General features: G+C 42.2%; 1 long non-coding RNA gene across 1 annotated transcript in view; it reads left to right on the top strand.

Moving 5' to 3' along the window:
- Nucleotides 1–6,430: 6,430 nt before the first annotated feature.
- Nucleotides 6,431–10,304, top strand: part of LOC148132264 (uncharacterized) — a 51,160-nt gene continuing 47,286 nt past the window's right edge. The window contains exons 1-2 of the long non-coding RNA XR_015747786.1: nt 6,431–6,483; nt 7,193–7,320. This is a non-coding gene — a long non-coding RNA (uncharacterized LOC148132264). The remainder of the gene's footprint in view (nt 6,484–7,192; nt 7,321–10,304) is intronic.

Genomic DNA, 10,304 nt, shown 5'->3' with positions numbered 1-10,304 from the left:
AAAAAAAAAAACACCTTAAAAAAACAAAATACAACAAAGGAAAAAAAAGATTTTTTTAGCAGAAATTAGTTACAATTCTATAGTATAATTATTCAGTGCAATTGCTTTCAAGTGCATATATATTTCTGCATTTATATAACTCAGTTTTTTTAAAAAACAACAACACTAATTTTTATTTTATATAAATGAATCCCATGTTTCATTATACTTGTTCATACAAAGTCTACATCTATAGGGAATTCATTCATAGGTGGCAATTGTGATCAGGCAGTTTCTATTTTATTTTTATTTTTGCTTTATTTAATCCTACTTCTGTTGAAGATCTGTGGGTACTTATTTTTTTCTTTTTGTCTGTCCTGAACCGTGGGTGGGAATTGTAGAGATTCTTTTACGGAACTAAGCAATTGAAAACCTTGTTTTTATTAATGCTGAACTACTTGGTTAGGAAATAGCTAACACAATAAACACCACTGCCAGCTTTAACAGATTAATGATTATTTTTTGTTTTTTTGCTTGGCATTAGCATTTCTGCTTTGTAGTCTTTAGTCATGTTGTGGTTCTAATTTGTTTGTCCAACTGGATTTTATGTTCTTTGCTACTGGTACCAAGAAAGGCAGACCATGGAAAACCTGAAATGAAAACACAAGCTTGTTTCTGGCTCTGGAAATGGTATTCCTAGGTGGTCAGAGGTTGGGGTCTGAGGGTAATGTTATCCAGAATGGAAAAGGATTAAAAACTACTGTTCTGGATGTTGTCTCCACTGAAAGAATTCAGGCAGTGATCCTTTGTTTGAATGGTAAAAGATTTGTCCGGCCAAAGTAGACAGATTACAGTGTAGAAGAAGTGAAATTTAGGGTGCATATTGAAGATGAGAGTGGGGAAGCAGGAGAAAATCTGACTTTTCAAACCATCCAGATGTCCTGGGAGGCTGTTGAGTCATGTATACGTTTATAGGGGTTTATGTGGGGGCCTGCTTTGATGTTGTCTCAGCAATGGATATTCAATGATTTAACTTTTACAGGTAATCCTTGACTTAATGACCACAATTGAACTCAAAATATCTGTTGCTAAGCTAGACAGTTGTTAAGTGAGTTTTGTCCAATTTTATAACTTTTCTTGCCACGGTTTTTAAGCGATCACTGCAGTTGTTAAGTTGGTAACCTGGTTGTTAAGTGAATCTGGCTGCCCCGTTGACTTTGCTTGTAAGAAGGTTGCAAAAGGTGATGACATGATCCCGGGTCATTGCAGCCATCATAAATATATGCCACGGCCAAGTGTCCAAATTCTGATCACATAACCACAGGGATGCTGCGGGGATTGAAAATGTGGAAAATGGTCACAAGTCACTTTTTTCCATGCCATTGTGACTTCGAACAGCCACTAAACAAATGGCTCAAGGTCAAGGACTTCCTGTATTTCATGATTAGTCATTATTCCACAGACAAATTTTCTTCTGCAAATTTGATTTTCCTCCTTTTAAAGTAACATAAACCAGCAGCCTTATATATTATGACAGCCAATCCCATTGTTTACTTATGGTCTCTGGGTATATATATATAAAAGGTGGGGTGGTGGTGGTCTACTGAATGCTTCCTGGCCAACATTTAGAGGAAAAGAAAAGTAAAGGCCCTCTCCCCATTTGCACTTAATCATAATGCCATCTTGCCTTGACTGTTCTCCTTCTGTTCATGAGATCACATATAGTCAGAGTTCACACCGGTTTCTTCTCAAGGACTTTAGAGACTCGGGGTGATTGCTTTTGGTGCTTCTTGCACCTAGTGGGGTGAATCTAGCAAGTTTTCTACCCTGCTATCCAAAACCCAATTTGGAGAGATTGCAAAGGTATGCAGAAACGGCTTAATGTTAAATAGCATGCTGTGAATAGCTGGGTGATTATATGTTAAAGAAATTTCGCTTTCAACATCTGCCGAGGTCAACAAACTACAGTTTACAGCAAAAGGAGATGACTTAAAGATAGGGCCATGAACTTTTTTGATCCCCATGGGTTTCTGTTAGTATTGTTGAGGGTTACCCCCATAAGGCAATCTAAATTCATAGCCAGGTCCCCTTCTTTAGGGACTTTTCTGACTGAAAGTGAAGGCAGCTTCTCTTTGGAGAAATCTGGAGCAAACAGCTCACATTTGGCTTTCTTCCAGCTGCTTTTGATATTTTTCAAGTGTGGGGAGGAAATATCTCAGATGGCAATTTTAAATAGTCCACCCTTTTCTTAACTTTTTATACAGCTAACTCTCAATTTATGACCACAATTGGGATCAAAAGTCATTTATGAAGATCATTGAAGAGTACTGGGTCTAAGACAGAATCCGGTGGTACCCTACTGCTTACTTCCCTCTATGTAGTTGTAGTACTATTAAGAAGTACGGTTTGTCAGTCAGTTAGAAATCCGTCTGGTGGTGATACTGTCTATCCAACGTTTTTCTAGTTTACCAAGAAGTAGGTTATGGTCTTTTTTGTTGAATGCTTGCTGAAGTCTAAGTATACTATGTACACAGCATTTCATTGTCTACTAATTTAGTCACTTTGTCAAAGAATGAAATAAGACTGGTTTGGCATGAACTGTTTTAACAAACCTGTTCTGGCTTCAGTTATAACTTTATTTGTTTCTAGATGTTCACAGATCTGTATTTTGATTATTTTTTTCCAGTATCTTCCCAGGTATTGATGTTAGGCTGATTGTGAAGCAGAATGGAAAGTTACCAGAAAAGTATTCTTATAATTTGCAGAAGTTTCTTAGCTTATATCGCAAATATTATAGAAGTTGCTTAATATGATATTGTGAAAACCAGAAAGTTGCTGAATCTAAGTCTAAGAATAATGCCCTATGAACTAGATACGTTCCTGTAAACAGCTAAATGGCAAGGGTGGCAAGGGTGGGTATGGAAAATAACAGATGGTGTAAGATAAGTATTTATATGCTGAATTGTGCAAAATGGCTAATTAGACTTACTTCCCCCTTTTGTAGTACGCTGAGACTGGGAGCTGCATAAAAGTAACCCCTCAGGAATAGCCGGGGGTTCAGAATTTGCCATGCTAATGCTCTGAACCTTTTGCGCAAATAAACCTGTATTCTCCTACCCTTCGTGGTCTTGTGTCCTGATTTGGAAACAGGATCTGCAGCAACATTTATGGCGACTCCGCCGGGACACAAGGGGCCCTGAGGCCCGCTGGGGGGTCCACCCCGGCTGCCGGTGCTTCGGTGAGTTGAAGGGAACATCCCAGGCGCCATTGGTCCTTTGAATCCGAGGGACTTCCCGATACTGCTGGGTTCCGGCAACGGCGGTTGACACCTTCAAGAACCACTGGTGAAGAGTAAGGAGACCAGGACATTTTCCAGCTGGCCAGTGGAGAAGGAACACGCCTGCAGGCAAGTAAAGTAATTGCAAGTTTTTAGCTGTTTGCTTGGCTTCTCCAAGGACAAGTTCTGAGGTCACATACTATCTCTTTTCCCCTTTTCCCTCTGGTTACAAAACTGTTATCTTTTTTGGTTCAACTGCCAGAAAGTAAAAGAAGGTCAGCTGAAAGAGAAAATAGGGTGTTGTTTGCAGGGATAGTGCCTACATGTGTAGGAGATGACCAGGCTGAGCCCGAGAGAGAAGGGTTAGATGCATCATCAGTCTTGAGTCCCTTGGTGCCCACAAGAGATCTAAATTCAGCCCACCTTGAATTCTGTTGACTCTTATCTTTTGCTAATTTGCTTTGACCATTAGTAGTTCAAATTCATGTTGCGAGCTTAAGCTTGCAATAAACTTACATATTCATTTCAACTGATTTTCTGTGCTTGACAAGATGAGTGTTAACCTCCTTCAATCTTGCTTTTTAATTAGGTTTGTTTTAATTGTCTTAATCAGGGTGTCAAACTCACATCATCACAGTTGCATCACATGCATCACGTGACTCCCCCCCCCTTTGTTAAACCAGGCGTGGGTGTGGCCAGCACGTGATGCATCAGGCCCGCGGGCCAGGAGTTTGACAGTGCTAGTCTTAATAGTCATGATGTCAAACCCCTTTTGAGACCGGGTATCATTTTAATTATTGCTGATTGCATGCTGCCCATAGTCGTGTTCAGGGGATGAGTGGTCATATAAAAGTGTTAAATAAATAAATCATTGTTCTGACCAAGACTTCCTGAGACAGTAACAATCACACGCTGTTCCCCAAAACCTTTTCTTTTATTTCAATGGCTGTGAATTATATGCATTCACAGCCTGTAATGAGTCTCAAACAGTTTATGAATAGTCCAACAGAAGTCTGCCACAGTCTTTTGGGATAAGGCTGATAAGCACCCACCTTTATCTCCCTTGAAATGCTGCCAAAGACTAAATTACCTATTAGCTGTACAAGGCCAAACGGAGCACAAAGTCAACACAGAGCTTCAGATTTTAAACCGACCAGAACAAACAAAGTTGCTTCCTGCAAAGGCTCATGTCCCTTCGCTCCTCCTTTATGTTTTATGGGAGGGGCCAATCATTTCCAAGCCTTACTCCTGAGTCACCTCTTTTGTCTTAACTGTTCTTGCCTTATGGTAGCTCTACGCAAGCGTGCACTGGGAACACGTTCCTCCTGTTCCTCTGCCTCACTGATGTCAGATTCTGGAGGCTCCAGAGTCAGCAAATAGCTCTCAGATGGCCCTGGCCCCATCTCTATGTCAGACAGAGATCCCTTGTCCGAGCCTTCCCCAGACTCTAGGACTGGCCCATGTTTCTCCCCACTGTCTGACTCTGCTGCCAGCTCCTCAGGCTGCCAGCGGACCACAACAATCATCTAATGATTTAATTGATCAGGAGCTCACCTTTTAGACAACATCGTTCCCTTACCAGGCTTTTGATTCTACACCTTTTTTTTCCCTGGCCTTTCAAATTAAAAGATATTCAGATTTTTTTTTTCCTGGCCTCAAGACTGGGAGACATGTTTCCCTTGTCTACATACATGCTTCCATTGAGCCTGAGAACTTCTGGTTTTTATCTTGACAGCTTCATGCCACCTCATACATCCTGGACATAAATTGTTTCAACTTCTACCCTCAAGATGACGCTATAGGGCACTGCACATCAGAACAACTAGACACAAGGACATTTTTTTTCCTGAATGCCATCACTCTGCTAAACAACTAATACCCACAACACTGTCAAATTATTTATTAAGACTGTATTACTATTATTCTTCTCATCATTCCTAGTACCTATCTGTTCCCACTTATGACTATAACCATGTTGCTTGTATCTTTACAATTTATATTGTTTTGTTTCCTAGTATGATTTGATTACTTATTAGTAATCTATGACTATCACTAAGTGTTGTATGATTCTTGATGAATGTATTTTATTTTTTCTTTATGTACACTGAGAGCATATGCATCAGACAAATTCCTTGTGTGTCCAATCACACTTGGCCAATAAAGAATTCTATTCTATTCTATTCTATTCTATTCTATTCTATTCTATTCTATTCTATTCTATTCTATTCTATTCTATTCCCCTATATTTGGTGGTTCTAGCTGCATTTCCTTCTACCCTCTGTCCTTCAAGAGAGGCCGGTCAAGGAACAGACACAGCCAAGGCAGGACAAAGGCAGATGCTCCTCCTTTCATTGTTTAAATGACAGACCTTAAAGTCTCCCAAAGTGTTGAAAACTGAACTTGAGTACAGCAGTGGAAGAATTAAAGGTATGATAGCTGGGAGGTGGGGACACACTGAGATGCTCCCTCCACATTTCCTTGCTTAATGACTAATCCAGGGCTAGACACAGTAAGGAATCTGGGGGTGTGACTTGATTTGCTGTAGGGTGTATTCACATAATATACCATTAAATTTGATATCATCAAAGTTGACACCAGCCAAAGCATTGAAAAACTCAAAGGAGTAGGATAGGATTGGAAGATGTGGAGAGACCTGGATCATAGAATTGCCAAGAGTTGGATATGACTGAATGGATAACATCCTCATCATAGTCACAGAATATTCAGCTAAGATTTTTTTTTTCAAATCCTAAAATCATTCCAGAAAATGAAGTGTTATGTACAGGTTATTCTTAACTTATTTTTTTTCCCCTTTGTCAACATGGGTTGACAATAATTTCCCAATAAAATATCTGTGCTTTGCAAACCTGTGATGTGCAACCTCTCCCCATCCATTCACACTGCTTACTTTTTCCTGGTAAGTTTCAGCTATGTGGCTCTACCTGGCTGCCCTGGTAGGGCTTTACCTCCTTAGTGGTTGGTACTGGTACTAGGAGAAAGAGATGGTACACATTCATCACTGCTTGTAAATTCTGGCTTTGGGAACAGACTGGCCAGGCAACTGGATGTTTGTGGTCTGCGGGTATTGGCCGCTTGTCTCACTCCGGAAGGGGCAGAACAGCTGGAAAAAGTCACGTTGACTGCTTAAAATCCTCCCTGCTGAATGTGATCAGCACCAAGTCTTGCAGCAGCAACTGACTGGGTGAGAACATGTGTGGGGAATAAAGGTACTATGCCTGCTTAACTTTTGCTCTGTGTTCTCAGTGCATCCTATAATGCCCATTCTTTTTTTAAAAAAAACTAGAATGCCAATATTATCATGACATTCTTGCCTAAACCCATAAGTCATTTTTAGATGATGAGGATTCATCAAAGTTCCAGCTACTTTTCGCTAAAGTCTCTCACATGGTATAGCATCATGGCCTTTTGCTCCATGAAAACAATGTAAATATTGCTTTGGGAAGACCTTTTTTTTTTTTTGGCTAGGTGGTGCAATATTGTCTATCTTCAGGGAACTTCTCTCTAGCAGAATGCGTGCTGCTCTGTATGTGGTACCTGTTGTATGTGGGTTTTTAGATGCTGATTAGGGTGGGTGGCTTATCATTTGCTTGTGCTTGTGCTGCCCAGCCCTTACCTTCTAAGTCAAAGGTCAAGGTTTGAAAGACCTTCTAAGTCAAAGGTCTTCAAACTTGGCAAGTTTAAGACTTGTGGACTTCAACTTCCAGAATTCCTGAGCTAACATGACTGGAGGAGGAATTCTGGGAGTTGAAGTCCACAAGTCTTAAAGCTGTCAAGTTTGAAGTATTCTAAGTATTTGATATGCTGCTGGTTAATCAGCACTCCTGTTGACTGATCACTTCCCTGGCTGTTTATGTGCCTGCTCATCTAACAATCTTAGTAGCTGCAAAGTTGAATGCTTGTCCTTGTTTGTTGCAGTCTGAGGCTACCAATGAGTTCAGGACTCCTTGTCTGAAGGTACTGGTCACCCAACATTGGAGATTTCCTGCTGATGAGAAAAAAAACCCAGTCACATCCCCCAGCATGGGCTAGGACTGGAGGAGGAGGTGAGTCTGAGCGTGCAACACAGAATAACTTCTTCCTTTCCTGTAACCATTTTTCTTGCCAAGATCTTGTGAACTTCCCCAAGGCAGTTTAATGTAATTCCAATTTTAAAATAGAATGTTCAAACTGCTTCCAACAGCCCTTTTTGTGTGTGTGTGGTTATGATTTGGCATGCTTTGCTGACCTTTTGCTTGCTAAAGCCACCAGGATCTGCCAGGACATGCTACTTTAGGGCTGCTCTCTCCCTCTCATAACTGGTCACTCTCCCCAGGGATCATTTTTGCCTGACTGAAGGGAAGACCAGGCATCGGGTTTCTGCAGAATACTTTGATCTGCACTTTCCAAAGTGTGTCAAGTTTACCAGAGTCTGTTGGGCTTTACACTCCTTGAGAGTGGTAGCTCTGTGGTGCCCAGGAGATGGAACTGAACCAGAAAGAGAGCTGGATTCTGCCAGCTTTATGTTGCTACTTGTGTTGCCATTGGCAGCTGCCCATGTTTTCTGCTTTTCTACTACTGTTTGTAGTTCTCTGGTTCCTTAAAAGAGCTGTACGAAGAAATGCCAGAAATGTGATCTCCTGGATAGCAGAATTGAGCATCCAGTTATGAAGCCACTGCTGTAACCCCCATAGAAATTGTACATAATTATGTGGATTGTGTGTACCCGTTTAGTTCCCTTTTGTCGTATCCTCTGTTATGTTTGAGGACTCATACACAGGCAATACAACTGCCAACTTGACTGGGAAATGCTCTTGAGATCAATATCTCATAGGTCCATGCCTCAAGATTACTTACGTTACCATCCTCAGCCATGCCTTTTGCTTACACCATTATAATTTTGACATTCCTAGGGCGGTCACTGTTTTTTTTTTATTATGCATGGATCTATGAGCATCATTGATTTCCAAGCTGAACTGCCATTTGTCAGCAATGATGTGGGGTGTCCTGCTAGGGCAAGGGTTTGGACTAGATGACCTGCAAGGCCCCTTCCAACTCTGTTAATCTCTAATCTGCTGCCCACTGGCTCCTGTCCTGTGCTGTTATAGTGGATTTTGTTTTAACTCAGCAGCCTGGAGAAACCCTTCATTAACAATTCCTGGTTACGGTTCTATTGTTTTGTCCCCCTCTTTCAACGTTCCTGTTGAAAGACAAGTGCTTTCACCTGCTTTGCAACCTACCCAACTCACTGAGAGATAAACAGGAGCAACTGAAGCTTATATAGTAGTTTTGGCCGGTGAGGGTGGGAGAAATGAAGCATTTAGTGGGTTAAGGAAATTATGTATACACTTTCAATGGAAATGCAAAAATCAAAATCTTATGTGGTTTTCCAAGAAAAAACATATAATACACATGCCATCCCCATGAATTTAGAAAGCTTCTATTGTACAGTTTGCTTAAGGCAGGGGTGTCAAATTCGCTGCCTGCGGGTTGGATGCGTCACGTGCTGGTCCCACCCCTGCCCAGTTTAGTGAAGGGGGAAAAAGTCCCGATACATCATGTGACACTGTCATGATGACACGAGTTTGACACCCCTGGCTTTTGGCAGTTCTCATCTTTTATAGCTCCCATTCCAGAATTATTTCCTTGTGATCGCTAGTCAGTGCCACCAAATCTGGTTGGGTAGCTTCCTTGTTCTTCACCCTCCTCTATATGTCCCCATTTTTCCTCAGTTTTGAATTTCATCCATCTCTTTCTCTCAATATTATTTTCTTTTAATATGCTCATTCTGGATGTTCACCCACAGTAAGCAATTTTTCATTTATTTATTCCAACCCAAGTGAGGTAAAATGGACCAGGATGGGGGGAATCTGAGGTGAAAACTGATTATTTTCACTATAAGCAGAAAATCTAACCTTTATTATCAAAAATACAGTGTTTCCCTGAAGATAAGCCCCAGGCAGATTTCTAGTGTATTCCTAATATAAGCCTTACCCCCCCCAAATAAGCCCTAGTTAAGGTTGTCATCAGGTGGGGGGGGGAGTGGCCAGCACTGGAGGCGGTGGGGGCATGGGGGCTGATAGTGTCTGGCAATAGCTGCAGCCTATGCAGCACAGGTGAGTTGATTATCCGTCCAAGCAGCAGGCAGAGGCGGGAGGGGAGGCAAGCAATCCAGATGCACCATGATGGCCGTGAGTCAAAAGTCAGTGGGCTGGAGCAGGCAGCCAGCTGCGGGAGGCTCATCTTTGCGTGGCGGCACCAGCAGCAGACAGAGGCAGAGGTACAGGGGATGTGCCATGCGAGCCACAGGCAAGCTGAGAGACGCAAAGATGAGTCTCCCTCAGCCTCCCACCCATTCCAGCACACTCTCAGCTGCAACTAACATGTAACTTCCCATGGTCCTCGTGGCGTGTCTGGATTGTGTGCCTCCCCCCTCCCCGTGCCTCTGCCACCCTCTGTTGCTTGGACAACTAATCGACTCACCTGCACTACATGGAGTGCACTGACCAAGGGGCCAGTGGGCTGCAGCTGCTGCCAGACAATGTTGACCTTTGCACGCTCACCGCCTTTTGTGTGTGCACTGGGGAGGTGTTGTTACACAGCTGGGCTGATCATCCTGATATTGCGTTCCCCTGAAAATAAGCCATAATTTTGGAGTCTCAAAAAATATAAGACCAGATCTTATTTTCGGGGAAACGTGGTAAGTTGATTGGCATTTGACATCATTACTGGTCAGCAGGTATTATATGAATCTGTAAAGGTTGTTTGTTACCCTTCTTAAGTGGGCAGAACCTTGTGGTCTATCCCCCAGCACTGTTCAAATACACTTGACTTGAGCAGATTGCATGGTCGCCACTTGTAAACTGGGTTGTGGGGACTTTTCCCCTTCGGCGGTGCCCTTGTTTAAGCTCTCAAATGTGACAATTTGCTGCTTTTGAGTCTTGGCTGGATCAGAATGCAGAATGCTTGGCTCTGATGGATGCATTCAGCAAGCTGTCCAGCAAAACGCTCTGTTGCAATAGCAGTGGTGTGGGCCAACTAGCAGAAGGCA

Source organism: Notechis scutatus, chromosome 2 (assembly GCF_049901735.1).
Source record: "Notechis scutatus isolate UNSWTSFEM ecotype Mainland chromosome 2, rNotScu1.2, whole genome shotgun sequence".
NCBI classification, from domain to species: Eukaryota; Metazoa; Chordata; class Lepidosauria; order Squamata; family Elapidae; genus Notechis; species Notechis scutatus.
This window is presented reverse-complemented; position numbering and strand designations above follow the sequence as displayed.